Source organism: Suricata suricatta, chromosome 2 (assembly GCF_006229205.1).
Source record: "Suricata suricatta isolate VVHF042 chromosome 2, meerkat_22Aug2017_6uvM2_HiC, whole genome shotgun sequence".
NCBI lineage: Eukaryota > Metazoa > Chordata > Mammalia > Carnivora > Herpestidae > Suricata > Suricata suricatta.
In genome coordinates this window covers 130,054,352-130,074,598 of record NC_043701.1, presented here as the reverse complement: position 1 = coordinate 130,074,598, position 20,247 = coordinate 130,054,352, and the positions used below count along the sequence as shown (strand labels likewise).

Sequence of the window (20,247 nt, the reverse complement as noted above, 5' to 3'; positions counted from 1 at the left end):
ACATTGAAAAACAAGTTTCTAAAACCATTACCTTGCCGGTTTACGACAAAGGAAGATTTTCCTTTTTAGCATAAACGCATGTTTGCAGCACTGAAATGTATTGGCTTTTCTTTTGACACATTAAACTTCTTTGTAGGTGGGCCATTTGGCCCGCAGGAATAGGAAATGCAGCATTTTGAGTAAGGATTAACCTTTAAAAGTGGGGAAAAAGGAAACTATGCACTTCCGCAGCGAGCAGGGTTCGAACCTGCGCGGGGAGACCCCATTGGATTTCAAGTCCAACGCCTTAACCACTCGGCCATCGCTGCCACGGAGGTGAGAGGAAGGCACATATACTTTAGTAGAGTAACTGCGCGCAGGCGCGCCATGCCCACTAAAGGGCGGAGCCTACAGACTCTCTAAGCTCGATGCGGAGGAGTCAGAAGCCGACCGCACAACTTTCGCAGACTACTTTGTGGAAGCGAGGAAATAGAAACTCCCTTAAGTAGTTTAATTAACTCTTTTAAGTAGGAGGTCTGGGAAACCCTACCCTTCACTGCACCCCGAAAATCGCAAATTGCCTGGCTTCTGGTCTCTGACCTGATTTTTGCCCTCTCCCTTCCTCATTAAGTCATTGAGAGAGCTGTGAAACAAAGACTTTCCCGTTCAGTTCTGCGGCCCCGCGCTCTGGAAAATTTCAGCATTTCTGCAGGGTGTGCAGGTGCTGCTGCGTTCCCGCATTGGCCGCGACGCCCCGAGCCCTCCTCGGTGCGGAATGGAGGGAGGAGTGAGGAGTCAGACTGCTGCCTGTGGGCTCGCCTCTCCCGAGCTCCTGCCCTAGCAGCCATCTCTCATTGCCCCCACCTGCGCCCTCCCGCCTCCCGTGGTCCCTTTACTGCTGAAAGAAATCGGGCTCCAAGTGTGGTCTCCGCTCTCTCAAGTGTTGAGGAGCCTGGAAAGTGGTTTGAGAACCAAGTTCTACGCGTTAGGTCTGCATTCTACCTTTAAGTATCATTAATTTCATCCCTTCAGCGCTAGTTGTGTTTTCTTTTGTTGTTGTTACTTTGTTAAAACTTTAAAACCGGGTAGGTCCATTCCGTGCCCCCTACCTCAGGGAACCCAGGATTGCGGCCGGTGCATTGGTGCAGCAGACTCTAGGGTGCACGCGCAGCCTCTTAACTGCGCCCCTGGAGACACCATCCTCCGCCCTCCCCACCCGGCCGTCAAATGGTTGATGCAAGATTTGGGAAAAAAGAATAGGTAGCCTTTTACTAAATTTCTAAATTTCTTTTTAAATTTAAATTTTAAAAATTCTAACCGGGTTCATGGAAAGAAACTTCACCATGTATCTCTTAGTGTTCCATCAGGAAGGCAAATACTTGCCTTTTGGAAATCTGGATGTTAAGTGAACTCGATGTGTGAATTTTTTTGAAAATTTCCCATACTGTTTCTTTTAACTAAATTATGGTGATACGTATCTAAACAGAGTTAAAGGGGGAACAACATAAGAATTATAAGAATAATTTTATCTAGTTTGATATTGCTTTTAGAATTTTAGCCATTTGGGGTCTATTTTTAATTTGGTAAAGCTACAGTAATGGTCCCAATTTCTCTATGAATGCTATATGGGAACAAAGTTGCTCTGTAATGCCCAAGATTTCAATATCACCCCCCAAAACCAGAGATCACCAGGGAGACTGAGTCACGCATGCAAAAGCAAAGGGCAGTTTTATTACGGCTTAGGCTCCCGGGGCCTAAGTTCGGTCTCACAGCCTTCACCAATGCAGTGGATCCATGCCGAGAGCCCTGAACAAGGGCTGAGTAGGGTTTTTATGGGGTTTGGGAAGGGGGAGTTACAAGAAATTGTGACATAGGTACAGTGACCCAATCATAATGGTACAACAGTACTGGCAGCAACTTTAACCATACACACTGTTCAGAGCGTCCGTTACTTTTGGCGGGACCCAATTACAACATTTAGAGTACCTTTGAAATTAACCAATTACAGTGCGAGTTGAGGGTCTTGTTTGGTGACTATCGGGTTAACTTTAACATTAGGTAACAGAGTCCTATCTAAAGTTTCTATCTGTAGGCCTCACCTTTAGGAATGTGGGGAGAGGTAGCTGGGCTTCCCTGATTGGATACCGCAAGGTGGTCTCTCCTGCCTCGGGTAATGTGTACCACCTAATAGTTCAGGAGAGACTGACCCTTAGACCTTCCTAGTTTAGAGGGGGACCTGTGTCATGGAGTCTGTTAGGTCAGACTTTGTCCTTACAGCTCCTGACAATCCCAGGTATAAGTCTTACCATACTTGTGAACCTTATCTGCACTTTTCCAATAGAGACTATCCTAGAAGAAATAATATCATGTTCTTAAATTCTACACGTGCTGTGACATAACCTATCATTTAATCTTATATTAGTTGTATCTTGACTTGGAAGTCTTTAAAAATGTTTTTTCTTCTGTGCAGTTGAATGATAGTATTTCCTGAAAGCCCTTTCTCTTCCTTAGCCTCTCCTCCTTGTAGAAATTACCTTCACTTAAAAGCTTGACAGTACTGGGAATTGTTTGTGATTACAATATTTAACTGAGAAATCTACTCTGAGGGGTTCTTATTCATTTTTTGGTTTATTTTTTGTTGGAAAGAGAAGACTGCAAAGGAAAAGTATCTGTTACACAGTTAATATGAATTTGGTGAGAACAATTGTGATTAAAATTTCTTTGCAACATTTCAGAAATGAAACAACTACATTAACACTTAATTTTCAGCTTATTTAAGCTAACATAGGTTTTTCAGAGAATGAAATTGCCTTTTTTTTCTGATTTATCATATTGTGAAAATGATCCAAGAGATCGAAAATTATTACGGGTGTTTTTGAAAGTGTGAATTTACAAATGTCTTTCAGATGTAACTTTAGGTCTTTAGCATTGCCATTTAACACAATGAATGGCAGGTAAAGGAAAAAGAAGTAGAACACATGTTTCCAACATAATTATAACATAAATGTACTATGATTCACAGTAACAACCTAAAACATTGATTTTCAGCCATGGACATTTTACTCTATAAAGGTCCCCTGGTGATTCTGATTGCTTCCCCCTCTATACTACCCCCAGATTCTTTTATGTGGTAGCTTTTATTAAGCTAATTTGGGTGTGGAAGGTGAATATCTTGTGGGTTTCTCTAAAAATCTTTCTTTCAGAGGCAGAATATTGAGGGGTGTGGGGTATGTGTTTAGGAGCAGTATTGGTTCTTTTTATAGCAATCAAAATTTATTTTGCATTATTATTTTTTTTTTTGAGAGGGAGAAAGAACATGTGGGGAGGGAGGGGCAGAGAGGCAGACAGAGAAAGAAAGAGAGAGAGAGAGAGAGAGAGAGAGAGAGAGAGAGAGAGAGAATGAATCTTAAGCAGGCTCCATGCTCAGTGAGGAGCCTAGCCCAACCTAGGGCTTGAGCCCATGATCCTGGGATCATGTCCTGAGTGGAAATCAAGAATCAATCAGATGCTCAACTGACTGAGCCACCCAGGTGCCCCAGGGGTGGGTTTTTTTTTTTAAACTAAAAATTCATATAGTTTTAATATTGGAAGAAAAGCGAGTCCAATTCCTGAATGGCTTGCCCAGGGTCAGGTAGGTAATTAGTGGTAGATTCAAGACTAATTTGTTATATTAGCCCAGTGTTCTTACTAGATTTTGTCGCCTTCATGTATTTGTTGGTCTCTGGCTCGCTGGCATGTTGATCAAGGAATGTAAATATGGCAATAGATAGAGTCAATAGTAGGGGAGAGTTGTGAGTTGAATGTTGAAGGCCAATGAGATATCAGAAAATGAACATATTGTGGATAATTTTTGTTTTTATTCCAGTGTCCATCCTCCCAACTGATGATGACACTTCAGTTGTGCTTAACGAGGACCATTTCTCCTCCACTGGATACAGCTTTACTTCAGCTGTTAATCAAGCTGTCCCACCTCCTCTTGCCAAGGGGTAATCATGGAACTTATACTGGGGTTTTTTTCTTTCTTTCTTTTTTTTTTTTTCTTTTTTTTTGGTTGTTGCTGCTGTAAAACAAATTACAAAAATTTAGTGATTTAAAACACCATAAACTTATTATTTCACAGTTTCTATGTGTCAGGAACGTGGTCATGAGTGTGGTCATGGGTTGACTGGGTTCTCTGCTGTCAGGATCTGACCGATTTCAAGGTGGTGATTTGGTCTCATCGAAGGCTTGGGGTCCTCTTCCAGAGTCAGTAGGTGTTGGCAGAATTCAGCTTCTGTGGTTGTAGGACTTGTTTGCTGTCAGTGGAGGACCATTCTCAGCTGCTAGAGGGTGTACCTTATGTGGCCCTCTCTATAACCTGGTGGTTGGTCTCTTCAAGGCCATCAGAAGAATTACTCTCTACTTTACTACAGTGGAGTTTTATATACTATAATGTAATTGCAAAAGTGACTATTGCATTTTTATTCACAAATCCAGCTCCAGTGAGGGGGTTTATATTGGGTGTGTACATAGTTGGGGCAGGACTCTTGGGAGCCAGAAGAGAATCCTGCCTACCATGTCACTCAAAATGGGCCAATCAGAGCCTGCTCTTTCTGTTACACAATTGTATTTTTATGGACATCCCACACAAAACACATACATACATAGTCATCAGTGAGAGGTGACCAGAGGCTAGAAATTTTACCTTAGCTCACTTATGTGCTTTGGCACCTCATTTGAAAGAAAAAGGGTTGGCAACAACTGCATAGTTTTAAGGCTTAGCCATCATTCAAGTTTCTTGAATATAATTCTTATTGACTGAAGAATAACTCTAACTATACCCTTTAGACAACAAATGTAAGGGAACTTAGTTCAAGTTGGACACAAAATCTTACTAAGTTGTTGACAAAATCCTCATGAAGGTTTAGCTGTTAAGTTACAGACATCATGGAAAGTGATGAGAATAAATATCATGGAATTGCTGTGTAGTGAATGACTCTACATTAGAAGCCTAAGCAATTAATTTTGGGTTGCTTTATGGTCATCATATTACTTATAAACATATGTTTGAGGAAGATTGGAGATAGATCCTGCTGAGCACTAGAGCAGATTATTTGTAGGGTTTTCCTACCTATTTGGTCCCCTAATGGCATGCCAATTAAGATTAAGAAATAGAATGAAGGAGAACTGAATCTTTTTCTTTTTTCTTTTTAATTAGACTAGAACTTTATTTGTGGGTGACATCAAAACTAAAGAAGAGGATTTTGTACTTTAAGTATGCAATAAATTTGATACATTAATCATTTTTTAAAAAGTTTTTATTTTAATCACCCAGTGCTCATCACAAGTGCCCTCCTGAACACCCACCACCTTTGCACCGTACCCTCTCTCCCTACTCCCCTCTGGTTGTCATCAGTTTATTCTCTCCAGTTAAGAGTCTGTTTCTTGGTCTCTCTCTCTCTCTCTCTCTCTCTCTCTCTTTTTCTCTCTCTTCCCTTTGCTTGTTTGTTTTGTTTCTTAAATTCCACATATGGTGAAATCCTATGGTGTTTGTCTTTCTCTGACTTATTTTGCTTAGCATAATACTCTAACTCCATTCTTGTCATCACAAATGGCAAGATTTCATTTTTTTAATGGCTAAATAACATTCCAGTGTAATTATATACCACATATTCTTTATCCATTCATCAGTTAATGGTCACTTGGGCTGCTTCCCTAATTTGGATATTGTAAATAACCAAATATTTAGCATAGAGGTACATGTATCCCTTTCAATCTGTTTGTTTTCGTTTGGTAAATACCAGTAGTACAATTGCTGGGTTGTAGCGTGGTTCTATTTTAAACTTTTTGAGGCCCTCTCCCTGCCCCGTGTTCCAGAGTGATTACACCAGTTTGCATTCCCAACAACAGTGTAAGAGGGTTTCTTTTCCTCCACATCTTGCCAACACCTGTTGTTTCTTATGTTTTTCATTTTACCCAGTCTGACCGGTGTGAGGTGATATCTCATTGTAGTTTTGATTTGCATTTCCCTGATAATAAGTCATGATGAGCATCTTTTCGTGTATCTGTTGGTCATCTGTATATCTTCTTTGGAGAAATGTCTGTTTATGTCTCCTGCCCATTTTTAAATTGGATTATTTGTTTTTTGGGTGTTGAGATTTGTAAGTTCTTTATATATACAATTTTGGATATTAATTCTTTACCAGGTATGTCATTTGCAAATATATTCTATTCTTTAGGTTGCCTTTTACTTTTGTTGATTGTTTCTTTTGTTGTGCAGAAGCTTTTTATTTTGATGTAGTCCCAATAGTTTATTTTTGCTTTTGTTTCCCTTGCCTCAGGGGACCTATCTAGAAAAAAGTTGCTATGCTGATGTCCAATTACTGTCTGTACTTTCTTTTAGTATTTTTATGGCTTTAAGTCTTACATTTGGGTCTCTGATTAGAGACTCCATTTTGAGTATATCTTTGTTTGTAGTGTAAGAAAGTGGTCCAGTTTCATTCTTTTGCATCTGGCTGCCTGGTTTTCCCAGCATCATTGGTTGGAGAGATTGTCTTTTTCTCTTTGGATATTCTTTTCTGCTTTGTTGAAGGTTAATTTACCATATAATTATGGGTTTAATTCTAGGTTTTCTATTCTGTTCCATTGATCTGTGTGTTTGCTTTTGTGCCAGTACCATACTGTTTTGATCACTATAGCTTTGTAATATAACTTAAAGTCTGGAGTTGCGATGCCTCCAGCTTTCCTTTTTCAAGATTGCTTTGGCTATTTTGGATCTTTTGTGGTTCAATATAAACTTTAGAATTGATTGTTTTAGTTCTGTGAAAAATACTTTTGGTATCGTGATAAGTATTGCATTAAATGTGTGATTGATTTCAGTAGTATAGATATTTTAACAATGTTTGTCCATGAAGATGGGATGTCTTTCCATTTCTTTGTGTCCTCCTCAATTTCTTTTATCAGCATTTTATAGTTTTCAGAGTATAGATTTTTCACCTCTTGGTTAGATTTGCTCATAGTTATCTTATTATTTTGTTGCAATTGTAAATTGGATTGTTTTCTTAATTTCTTTTTCTGTGGCTTTGTTATTGGTGTTTAGAAATGCAACAGATTTTGGTATGTTAATTTTGTATCCTGTAACTTTGCTGAATTTGTTTTTCAGTTCTCATTTTTTGGTGGGGTCTTTCAGGTTTTTTATATATGGTATCATGTTGTAGACATAAGTAGCTAGTAGTGTTATAGACATTCTCTAGCTGATAGTGAAAGTTTTGCTTCTTCTTACCAATTTAGATTCCTTTTATTTCTTTATCTTATCTGACTGCTGTGGCTAGGACTTCCAGTATTATGTTGAGTATAAGTGGTGAGAGTGGACATCCTTGCTTCTTCCTGACCTTAGGGGAAAGGCTCTCAGTTTTTCTCCACTGAGGATGATGTTAGCTATGGGTTTTCCATAGATGGCCTTTATTATGTTGAGATTTGTTCCCTCTAAACCTACCTCGTTGAGGGTTTTTTATTATGAATGGATGTTGTACTTTGTCAAATGCTTTTTCTGTATCTATTGAAATGATCATATGGTTCTTATCCTTTCTCTAATGGATGGGATGTATCATATTGATTGATTTGCAAATATTGAACCACTCTTGCAATTCAGGAATAAATTCCACTTCATTGTAGTGAATGGTTTTTTAAATGTATTTTTGAATTTGGTTTCTAATAAATTGTTGAGGAGTTTTACATATATATTCATCAGAAATATTAGCTTGTAGTTCTCTTTTATTATGGTATCTTTATCTGGTTTTGGTATCAGGGTAATACTGGCCGCATAGAATGAATTTGGAAGTTTGCCTTCATTTTCTGTTTTTTAGAATAGTTTGACAAGTATAGGTATTAACTCTTCTTTAAGATTTTTTAAAGTTTATTTTTGAGAGAGTTTGTGTGCATGCACACACGAGTGGGGGAGGGGGAGAGAGAGAGTGCGCACGAAAGTGAGCCAGAGCGAGAGCGAGAGAGAGGGAGGCACAGAATCTGAAGCAGGCTCCAGGCTCCGAGCTGTCAGCACAGAGCCCGACAGGGGCTCAAACTCACTGACTGGGAGATGGTGACCTGAGTTGAAGTCAGACACTTAACAGACTGAGCCACCCCAGCGCCCCATGCTTTGCCCATTTTTGTACTAGTTTTTTTTGTGTGTGTGTGTGTGTCTGTGTGTTGATTAACGTAATTTAAAATTATGTCACATTCTATATTTCTGTCATTGTGGTTATTATTTTAATGGCTGCATAATAGTCCTTTGAGTTGATGTATTATATTTTAATTTCCTATTCTTTTGTCTCTTATTCTTCCTAATTCAACATCAGCTATTTCTCAGTAGGCACCCTGCAGAACACTTGCACTAGGCTTACCCAGGTGAACATGTGCATGTATGTATGTGTAGGTTGAGGGGAGAGCATGTTAAAAGTTCACATTTGTAGACCTTGCTCTAGACATTATGTATGAGAATGTGTGGGGACATTGTCTTTAAAAAACAGTAAAACATGTTACCTGTAGAAATATTACATATTTTTAAAAATGCTGACTTTTCCCTTTAATTCTATCTTTAAGATATTTCCATGTTGACAAATATATGTATAGTCAGCTGCATCATCATTTTAATGTGCATATATATACATATTTAATGTTTATTTTTGAGAGAGAGAGAGAGAGAGAGAGAGAGAGAGAGAGACAGAGCGTGAGTGGGGGAGGGTCAGAGAGAGGGAGACACAGAATCTGAAGCAGGTTCCAGGCTCTGAGCTGTCAGCACAGAGCCTAATGCGGGTTTCAAACTCAAGAACTGTGAGGTTGTTACTTTAGCCTTTTTAAAATGACTTGGTATGTGTTGCCAGGTTGCCCTTGAGAGTTGTCTTCTTCCCAATTTGTATTTACACCAAATGTGTCTTAGTATCTGTTTCTCTACACTCATGACTTTCTTATGCCCACACTTTTTAAAAAAAATTTTTGTTTTGTTTTATTTTTATTTTTGAGATAGAGACAGAGCATGAGTGGGGGAGGGGCCGAGAGAGAAGGAGACACAGAATCTGAAACAGGCTCCAGGGTCTGAGCTGTCAACACAGAGCCTGATGCAGGGCTCGAACCAATGAACCGTGAGATCACAACCTGAGTCGAAGTTGGATGCTTAACTGACTGAGCCACCCAGGCACCTCCACTCACACTCATCATTCCTTTAAATCTTTGACAATAAGCAAGAAATATTGTTTTGATTAATTATTTTAATCATGTTTCTTTTAATGTAATAGATAAAGTACTTCATATTATTTTCTTCTGCTAAATTATTCACTTTTTTAAGAGATATGTTTTTGAGTCTTCTATTTCTTTGTAGTTGTCCTTACTGGAACCTTGTCCTGGATAAGTACTCAGTCAATTTTTACATATTTGATATGAATTCCCAACAACAGCAGATTCTTCAATTCTCATTTCCAGATTCAGAACATGTAAAATGATTGTTAATCTCGCAGTCCCATCTGTACACTGAGTCTAACGATTCAGGAGCTTCATCTTCATATGGTTCTTAGTTTCATATTAAAAAAATTAGGAAAGTTAATTTGAATTAATTAAAATGTGGATTTAATATTTGAACAAAGGTTAAGTGAATTTTAATTGATTTAATTGGTTGGCCAGAAAAAGAGAAAAGGAAAAGGTTATTTAATACGGTCTCGAGTCTGTCAAGGGTATTACGTAGAGGACAGAAGGAACTGCAAGAGTTCCTGCACCTGGAAGAGTGTTAGCTAGGCGTAATAAAAAGAATCTCAGTATGGTCGTTAGGAGACATTAAAGTAAATTCTCTGGTGGAGGTTAAGTGTTTTCTGAAAATCTGTCTCCCTCTGAATGGTTCAGTTGCAATCTTTTTATGAAAAGAGAACCTGAGTTCTTAAAGGATTGGGCTGTGGCTTGCTTTCTTTTATTTTTTTTTATCTCTTAAGACCAGAACCAAATTTAGGTTCTGGCTACCACACACACAGCTGCCCAGAATGTTGACTTGTAAGTGTTCCTAAAACATCAATAGCAGTGTAGTAAGATGGAGAAAGTCCTGTTTTCCAAAATGCCTCTCAGGAAAAAAAGTAAATATGATAGGAAGGAATCAGACCCCTGGAGTGGTAGAGGGGCCACTAGTGGGGTATTTATGAGGAACATGAAACGGTAACAAAGGATGTTAAACTCTTTTCTAAGGAAAATGTGTCAAATTATGTACTTCCCTAGGAAGGTGAGTCCAGTTCTTATTTTGTTGAGTGGCAAGTACCCTTTTAGGGCCAGAATTGAATTATTTTGATCAATAGAAGGGAACACATATGACCAGAAGTCCTGTGTGGCTCCTCTCTGAGCAGAGAATAGCCTCTTTGATGTTGAATGAAGGCACTGAGGTGGCATCTGGGTCTGATCTAGGAATAGGAAAATGGTAGATCTAGGAATAGAGGGTGTGTGTCCAGGAATCCATAATTCTGTCTTATATGTATTATGTTCGAAATGCCACATTCAAATAGATTTGATACTTTTAAATAGATTTACCATGATTTGACTTAGTACCCCTTTGGGAAAAATCAAATCTTATGAATGGGAATTATAGTAGCAATTTTTCAAAGAAAACTTATGTGGGCCATTTTATTTATATTTTAATCTCAGCTTTTCTAAAACTGACATTTACTATTTTTTAATTAAAAATTTAAGTAAACAGATATAATACAGACATATGGGTAACTAATTAACAATTCTTTTTACCTGATTTGGACAATTACATACAGTACATAGCTAACGGATTATATTTTTAGTTATGCAAAAGGCAAGTGAGGACTGTGAACTTACTCCTGTTACTATCTCTGAGCATTTCCCCCATAAACACTGTTCCAGGTTAGGTGTGTTTGCTCTCTGGTCATTTAAGGAGCGTGACTTGTTTGCTCAGCTCTATAATTTTTATAGAGTCTTGAGAAGAAAGGATAAAACTGTGCTCGATTTGTCATGTTTAACCTAATTCTTAATATTTTCTTGATAAGTCATGTTGCATACTTAGATCTTGTAGAGTTATATGGGCAAATGAAAAAATAATGAGAAAATAATATATTGTGAGATAGTGTGTTAAAAGGCATTTTATCAAATTTCATACTCTACCAGAAGAGTATCTTGATTACAAAACTGCCCATTTTTGTGTGGTTGGCTCATTATTCAAGTAAATACACAGTAATATTTAGGACCATTCTGTTACTGAGGAGCTTTGAAATGAAGAGTTACATTTTTATCCTAAAACTGTGCATTTTTAACTAGAAAGTTAGGTCAATAATAAGAAGTGCTTACAACATGCAAAAGGACTTCTCAGTTTGGGTGAAACTAGTGACATGAGACATGAGTTTTTTACTGATCAAGAGCATAAAGTTAACAATGGTTGTAAGAATTACAATTTTTGGGATTTTATGACACCGTTTTTCCTAACCATATCCCATTTAGATACTCAAATCAGATTTTAATTTCTATGGTTAAATATCTGTTTGCTCATATGCACGTTTTAATTTAAGCACATTTAGATAATTGTTTTATATAACATAGTACTTTTGTTTAATTTTCAAAATACAAGGTCAATTGTTGAAATCTGTAAATAAGTTTTTTCAATTTACTTTTTATCTAATGATATAAACACTTGTTAAAAGCAAACTAGTATAAAAGATATGCACTGCTATGTATATAACAGCATTATTTACAGTAGCCAAGATATGGTTGCAACCTAAGTGTCTATAAATATATGAATGGATAAAGAAGATGTGGTATATAGGTGCAGTGGAATATTACTCAGCCAGAAAAAGGATGCAATATTTCCATTTTTTAAAAAATTTTTTAATGTTTATTATTGAGACAGAGAGAAACAGAGCATGAGTAGGGGAGGAGTAAAGAGAGAGGGAGACATAGAATCCAAAGCAGGGTCCAGGCTCTGAGCTGTCAGCACAGAGCCCAATATGGGGCTCGAACCCACGAACTGTGAGATCATGACCTGAGCCGAAGTCGGATGCTTAACCGACTGAGCCACCCAGGTGCCCTGAAATCTTTCCCTTTGTGACAACATGATGAACTTAGAGATTATTTTTGCTAGGTGAAATAACTCAGAGAGAGAAAGATAAATACCATATGATTTCACTTATATGTAGATTCTAAAAACAAAACACATGAACAAACAACAACAAGGAAGAACAAACTCATAAAGAATAAACTTATGGCTGCCAGAGGGGATGGGGTTGGAAGGATAGGTGAAATAGATGAAGATTAAGAGGTACAAACTTCCGGTTATAAGTAAGTCACAGGGATGAAAAGTACAGCATAGGGAACATAGTCAATAATATTGTAATAAATAAAAAAAATTTTTTTTAACCAGCAAAATGGATTTATGTGGGAATAGCAGAGAACTGCAATTTGGGACATGCAAGCTGCAGCCAAACCACAGGCAAGTCCAACAAAGGAATGTTGTTTTATGGAGAACAAGTTGGAAGGGGTTGTTTGAACCAAAGTCCACTAGAGAAAAACAAGAGTTTAGGATGTGATAATGGTTTCTCATTTGCTGAGCTACTGGGTTAGTCAATTTCTTGTAGGGGATGTGTTGTCCCTTTTTCCTTTTCAGGGCCAGTAATCATGATTCTTTGCCATTGTGAATACTTCTGGTGGGGTCTGTAAGTGACAGTTCTCCCTGTAATTGACTTTGGGTGGTATAGAGCAAGAGAGCTCCCTGTATTGTAAAAGTTTTGTATGATGCCAGATGGTAACTACACTTACCATGGTGAGCATTTTGTAACGTATATAATTGTCGAATCATTTTGTTGTACACTTGAAACTATACTTTAATTTTAGAAAAAGCAAGCTAGTATGAGAAGATTTTTAATGAAAAAACAGCATTCCCTACCCCAGACATCCCCTTCTCAGTCTCTCTCTCCGGATATGATAACCGTCTTTAACTCTTATAGTTGTTTATTCTCGTATTTAATTTCAGCTTTCTAAGCAATATTGTTAAACTACTATTTCTTGAATTTTTAGCTTCAGAGTTTACCTCTTGATTTTTTGTATAGCCTTCAGCTTTTAAAAAACTTAACTTGAATTATATAACGTTATTTGGTTCAAGCAATATTCAGTGTTCATATTACTATGATTATGTAATTATTATTCTTTCACATATTATACCATGATTAAATTTTCTTTCTAGTAGAACCTTTGTTTTCCTGAACATTAATGATTATATTGTTCTTTTTTTTTTTTAAATAATAGTTTATTGTCAAATTGGTTTCCATATATATTGTTCTTTTTCATCTGCTTAGTTTTCTATATGATTACTAGTAATTCATCCCTGAAATCTATGACAGAACTATTACTCTGTCACTATACTTAAACATGTCAGATAGTAGATTTCTTTCCCTTTCTCCTGCCAGCTATCCTTTCCCCCTCCTCTCTTCTTTCCTTTTATCTCCTTTCTTTCTTTCCTCCTTCCATTTATCCTTCCTACCTTTCTGCTTTGCTCCGCTGCTTTTATTCAGTATCCCTCCTAGAGCCTTCCTCTGCTCTAGTCTGGACTAGTTGCTCTTAAACCTACTGCTCATTTGTCATCCTGGGGTTTCCTTTCAGTCCTCTCCTGTGATGTATTTTATTGTTTCCTGGATCACATCTTCCTCTTTCATGGTTTAGTTTCTCAGTATAGGGAGGCAGATAGCAGTAGCTTCCTCAGAAAGGCCTCAATGAGGGGGAAACTATCTTTCAACTTTACATGTGTGAAAATGTCTTTATTCTTTCATGTATTTGAAAGTGTGGCTGCATAAAAAGTTGTAAGTTTTTTCTAAATATTTTTTAAAGTTTATTTATTTAGAGGGATAGATAGAGAGAGCACAAGTAGGGGAGTGGTAGAGAGAGAGGGAGAGCAAGAGAATCCCAAGTGAGCTCTGCACAGTCAATGTGGAGTCTGATACAGGGTTTGAACTTGCAAACTGTGAGATCATGATCTGAGACAAAACCAAGAGTCAGTTGCCCCCTGAAATTATAGGTTTAATCAAAGTTTAATAAGATGTCATCATTCTTTTAAAAATTCTCCAGAAAAGGTCCAGTGAGGGCTTAACCTTGTATTTGTTTTGAAAGATGCAAGCCATTGAATCTGCTCTAGTTAAAAGTAACCTGGTCACCTCTCTGATTTTTAGCCCTGATATTGTAAAATTTTACTCAGATTTTTCTGAGTTTTCCCCTTGAATTATGAATAACATGTGTTATCCATGTGAAGTTACACTGTACATAATTTATAGTTTTCCAAAAGAGAAGGGAGAATAAGTGAAGAACCAAGTGGGTGGGAGATGCCAATCAAATTAAATACTTTTGGAAGATTATCTTTCAAAGTTTTTTGCCCATTGGGTTTATACATAAGAAATTCAACATCTTAAGTTTTTTTTTTTCTTGTAAAATGTCAGGAGCAAGAATCTTAAGAGGTCTTGAAAATTGTGAAAGTTGTAAAGAACTGATATTTTGTTTTGTTTTTATGTATTTTTAAAAATTGAGGTGAAATTGACATATCAAAATATTAACCATTTTAAAGTGGACAATTTAGTGGCACTTAATACATTTTCAGTGTTGTGCAGCCACTACTTCTATGTAGTTCCAAAGCATTTCATCACCCCAAAGGGATTGCCAAATCTTGATACTAATTCTTTTCTTAGAACATAAACTTGTACCTTGGCTTTCATATTTGGTCTTAATATATGAATCACTTAGGATATAAGCCAAATTATTATATTCTGACCATTCAATTCCTTCTAAGTTACACTGTACATAATTTATAGTTTTCTTATCAAAAATCACAAAAGGATATTAATGTGCTTTGTGCGTATTGTGTTCTTTGAATTACAATGTAGAAGTTAAATTAAAACAGACATAGTATTCAAAAAGTTAGACTGTCTTTATTGTTTTTGTTTTAGAATATTTAGAAATGAACTGCTGCAGCACTTTGAAAATGCAGGCTAGAGAGTAGGCAAATCTCATCAAGAAATGGTTCATTTAACAAATAAGTTAATAGATCTATAAATGTTTCTGCCTTTTTTCACCAGCACATTGCGCTGCCATTTGTCACATGCTGTAGGATGATCATCTTGTCATTCTGTGATGGAGAATCTCTTTTGAACCGGGTTTCAAGTGGGTGGGGTTTCATGGACAATAATTTCTGGGACCTTTAGAGAGGCAGTGAGAAAAAGGAAAGGAGTAGGAAAAGTGCCAGAGACTACTCTTATCTTTTCATTTCCCTCTACAAGTCTACCTTTTAAAATTAGATTACATTCACATCCTGCTTTTCCTATTAACAGCTCTTTGTTTATTTTGTGAGATTAAAAAGGAAGCTTCAAAGGAAGAAACATTTTCCCTGGAAGGCAGACTCTTGCCAGCTTTTGTCAAGTTAGTCATGGGTAATAGGTAAGCCAGATTTGTTGTCTCATTCTGTCAGTCAAATATACAGATGGCCTGTCTTTTTTTTTTTTTTGGTTTGTTTTAGTGTGGAATAAAATACCACACGCCAGCAGGTAGGGCTAACAAATGTAAGTAACTGTGGAGCTTTATAAGTTAGTACACAGCTGTAATTATTAATAATTAGTGTAAATCAAACAGAAAATAATAACAATAAAATCACTAAAAATAAATCAAGTTACATTAATTAAATGTATGCATATCAATACATGCATAAACAGTAATCAGATGTAATTATCGAGGTGAGTGGTCCTCAAAGTTTGGTTCTCAGACCAGCAGCATTGGGATCACCTGAGGGCCTGTTAGAACTGCAGTATCTGTGTACTGACCTAGGAACTCCAGGGGTGAGGCCCGGCAGCCCTCAGGTGGTTCTGATGTAGGGTCCAATTTTAGTTTGGAAACCACAGTATTAGGTACTGATAGGGTGTCCTCTAGTGTTTTTTGGCCAAAATTGCATTTGACAAATTATTGGCCTAGAAATTCTGATGTAAAGATAAAAATGAAAGAATATTGTTTTGTTTTTAAAACTTATCTTCTCTCAATATTTCTTCAAGCCTTTTTCTATGCATACTTTTGCAAATTTTAGAAAATATTATACAATCTTAAACTTTGGTCTTTTTTGGGACCTAACATGGAAAAAGCATTGTCCATGTTATTAAAAAATACTTAGTAAACATAAAATTGAAAGACTGCTAAATTGTTCATAATTTCATCTTTTTATTTTCCACATTTTTATTATGAAAATTTATCTTTTTAGGAGGAAGGATGAAGGAACAGTTATTTTTGCCTACCATGTTATCTTTGTATATACTTAGCTAATATCCTCTCATATTGCCAAAGAGGTATAGGCAAATTTTGTAGAACTGTAAAGCAGGCAGGAGTGGGTGCTTAAACATAAATTTATTAGAATTTTGTGTTTTTCATTTCCTGCTTCCTCATCACCTCCGTTTATTGCCCTCTGCTTGCTCTGTGTCTCATTCTCTGGTTTAGTCCTTTTTGACTCACTTCTTTCTTTAAATATTTTCAGTCTTTCACAGGTTCTGTCTTGAAGCCTTTAAAGGCAGGAATTTAGAGACTATAATAAGCAGTTGAAGAAGCTATTTTGGGACTGATGAGCTTTTCCTTGCTTTTAATCTCAGGATTGAGGTACTTGCTTACTTGAGCTTAGTGGTTAATGGAGCATCTATAGAGTCAGATAAACCACATCTCCACTTAACTAGATTTGTATCTTTGGCAAATTCCTTTGAGCTTTGGTTTTCTCATCTAATAGTCTAATAATATCTTGTAATGTGAGCATTACATTCTGTATAAATTTATTGTGTTAGACGCTATGTGCTAGCACTTTAGATATGATCTTCAGTAATTATTAGCTATTACTATTTAAAAATTTTTAAAAATGTTTAGTTTTTTTTTGAGAGAGAGAGAGAGACAGAGCACAAGCAGAGAGAGGCAGAGAGAGAGGGAGACAAGCAGACTATAGACTCTGAACTGTCAGCACAGACCCTGACACAAGACGAACTCAAAAGCTGTGAGATCATGATCTGAGCTGAAGTCTAATGCTTGCTAATACTATTACAGTTACTAATAGTGTTTGTTTAATTCTGGAACTGTTTTTGTACAGTTGCTGAGATTCCTAGTTTTAGCCTGTAATTTTTGTGACTAATAAAGCTTTATTGTTTATATTTCATGTTTATGGAAAGTTGGCTTTACTTTATCCTACAGTTAAATTTAACCTTTAAAATGAACATTTTTAAATTTTTATGGGAAAATTTTTTTCAAAGTTTATATATTTTGTGTGTGAGAGAGAACATGTGCACAAGGGAGGGGCAGAGAGAGGAAGAGAGAGAAAGAGGGAGAGAGAATTGCAAGTAGGCTCCTTATACACTGTCAGCACAAAGCCCCAAATGGGGCTCATTCCCATGAACCATGAGATCATGACCTGTGCCAAAATCAAGAGTCAGACGCTTAACTGCCTGAGCTATCCAGGTGCCCTTGGAAAAAATATTTTAAGAAGGCATCATTTCAGATTCATATTTGTCTTTATTTTATTTTTTGTTTTTTTAATTATTTAAAAAAATTTACATCCAAGTTAGTTAGCATATAGTACAACAATGATTTCAAGAGATTTTAATGCCTCTTACCCATTAAGCCCAAGTCTTTTTTTAGAAATGAAAATTATGTCTCTCAGAGGAAGTTGTCTTTTGTAGACTACTTGTACTTTCACTGTTTTTATAATATTACACATTTCCTAGAAATTTGTGGGGAAAAGTATATTTTAGTGTACTATTGTAGACTCATTTAATATTTTTCTTGTAATCTGTGAACTTGCTTAGTTCTTAAGCATCATAACTCAAAGTGCTAGTTGAGAAAAAAGGAAGCATGACTGGATTTTATTTTCATTTTGCATAATATTTGGGATTTTGTGCCTGTATATATGGAATTTGAGAAACCTGTTTGACATGAATTACTCATATAAGTGATTATGTTAATACTGATTTGTTCTCTTCATGTACTGAGAAGTGTGCAACACTTTGGCCTACTCAGTTTATTCACCACTTGTTGGGTGAGTATTATTGTGCTGGGTACTATGCTTGGTGTTAGGTGTATAATCTTGAGTAAGATATGGTAGAGTCCACTATGCGTGGACAATAAACAAGTAATTTTAATGTGGTTTAATGCGGTTTAATAGAGGCATGTAGAAAGTGCTGTAGAAACATGTGAGTGGCACATTTAACTTGCCATTCAACTTAGGTGGAGAGCAAGGAAGGCTGGTTGACGATTGTGTATGAGGCCAGGAAATTTGATAAGACTTATCAAAGAAAGTAATGGCTTTGAAGAAAGGAAACAGGTTCAGCAGGTGGTCACCACTAGTATGTCTGAGAGAAAGGGGAGTACTGTTATCATTTGTAGATGACATAAGAATCAACTGAGAAGTGTAAAGCAAAGGAGAATTCTGCAAGATTGCCAGATACAAGATCAGCTTACAAAAATTAATAGCATTTCTTTATACTCATTATAACCAATTAGGAAATATAATTTAAAAATTCATTCACAGTATAAAAATATCTCCAAGGTATCTAAAATACACAAAATCTGTATGGCAAAAACTTTGATATGCTCAGACAAGATTAGCTGGATAAATGGAGGGATAACCTATACTGGATGGACAACTTAATAACTATATGTCAGATCTTCCTTAGGGAACATACATACTGACTGCAATTCCAATTAAAATTATAGTTGTATTTTTTGACAAATTTGATACGCTTTGAGGGCTAAGTCAGCCTTTAAAAAAAGCAAGCGGTGAAGATTTATCATATGAAATGTTAAGACATCTTAAAAATCCTTAATATTGTACCTAGGTCAATTAACCAGCGGAAAGATTTTGGAGAAAGGTCATTGTATATTAGCTGATTCTCATTGTTTACAGATTCTATATATGCAAATTCATCTACTTGCTAAAATTTGTTTCTAAACCTGAATCAATATTCATGGTGATTTGCAGTCATTTCCCATAGAAATTTCTTTTTTTTTCTTTTCCCCTTTTTTTTGCGCATAGAATTGAGAAGAATTTGAGTTGCTTGATGAATTGGAGCACATTCCCAGCTGAACAAGGCGCTGCTCTTGTTTCAGTGCTCATGCTATAAATATGTCCTATTTTCAGTCTGTGTGGAGCCAAGTTTTCTGCATTTTTGTGTATTTTGATGGTGATTTCATTGTTTAAAATGGCCCCAATGCAAAGGGTTGAAGTGTTGTCTAGTGTTCTTAAGCATAAAGAGCCTGTAATGTGCTTTATGGGAAAAAATACTTATGTCAGAGAATTTCTTCAGACATGAGTTATATAGGGCTGTCAGCTGAGAGTTCAATGTTCATAATTAACAACATGTATTAAATAAGGTATCTTTAATCAGAAACACATAAAATGAGGTTAAGTATTGATTGTACTGGAAATATTGTGACCACAGATTCATAGGAACTATATTTCTCCTAGGATCAATGGTTCAGTATTGCTAATTCAGTATTTGTGGTGACTTTATTGCATAATTAACAAGAATCGACTGCATATGTACATCAGTCAGAGTCTAGTCAAGAAATCAGAAACGATACATGAGGTTTAATAAAAATAATTCACTGTTGGGAAATGGCTACATTGCGTTGGAGGGCTAAAAACCAGAGGAAATCAGAAGAAACGCCCTTGGGAGAACAAAGGGAAAAGGTTGGAGTTCTTATAATCCTCAAGCATGGGGCAGGTCGTGGAGGAGCTGGGACTCAGTCATCTGAGGAGAGAGTAGTGCCAGGATGGGGTCACCCCTGGGAGTATAAAGGAGCTGACACTGGAAGAGCTATTGCTGACGGGATGAGGAACCATTGCTGGGCTGAGCTGTCTGATTAGCAAGGAAATGGGAAGAAGAGAATTCTATTTACTCTCTTGTCCTTGGAAGAACTCAATAGTAAGCCAGCTGGCAAAGGAGAATACTTTGCTGAGTTCCAGCTCCAGTATCACAAATCAAAATACAGTAGCAGTCGATTTGGACCTGAGGGACAATAGTTTAATATCCAGTACAATATGAGATCTAATATATAATAAAGATAGCCCTACAAATTCTCACATACATCTATAAAGAGATATGTGTAGCAGGGTGATTAAAAGCACAGATTCTCTGGGGCACCTGGGTGGCTCAGTCTGTTAAGTATCCTACTTTGGCTCAGGTCATGATCTAGTGGTTTGTGGGTTCAAGCCCAGCATCAGGCTTTCTGCTGTCAGTGCAGAGCCTGCTTGGG

The 20,247-nt window shown here is 36.7% G+C and overlaps 1 non-coding gene across 1 annotated transcript; it reads right to left on the bottom strand.

The window, feature by feature from the left end:
- Nucleotides 1-226: 226 nt before the first annotated feature.
- Nucleotides 227-308, bottom strand: TRNAS-UGA. The gene has a single exon. It is a non-coding gene; the product is annotated as a tRNA-Ser (tRNA).
- Between the last annotated feature and the right edge of the window lie 19,939 nt (nucleotides 309-20,247).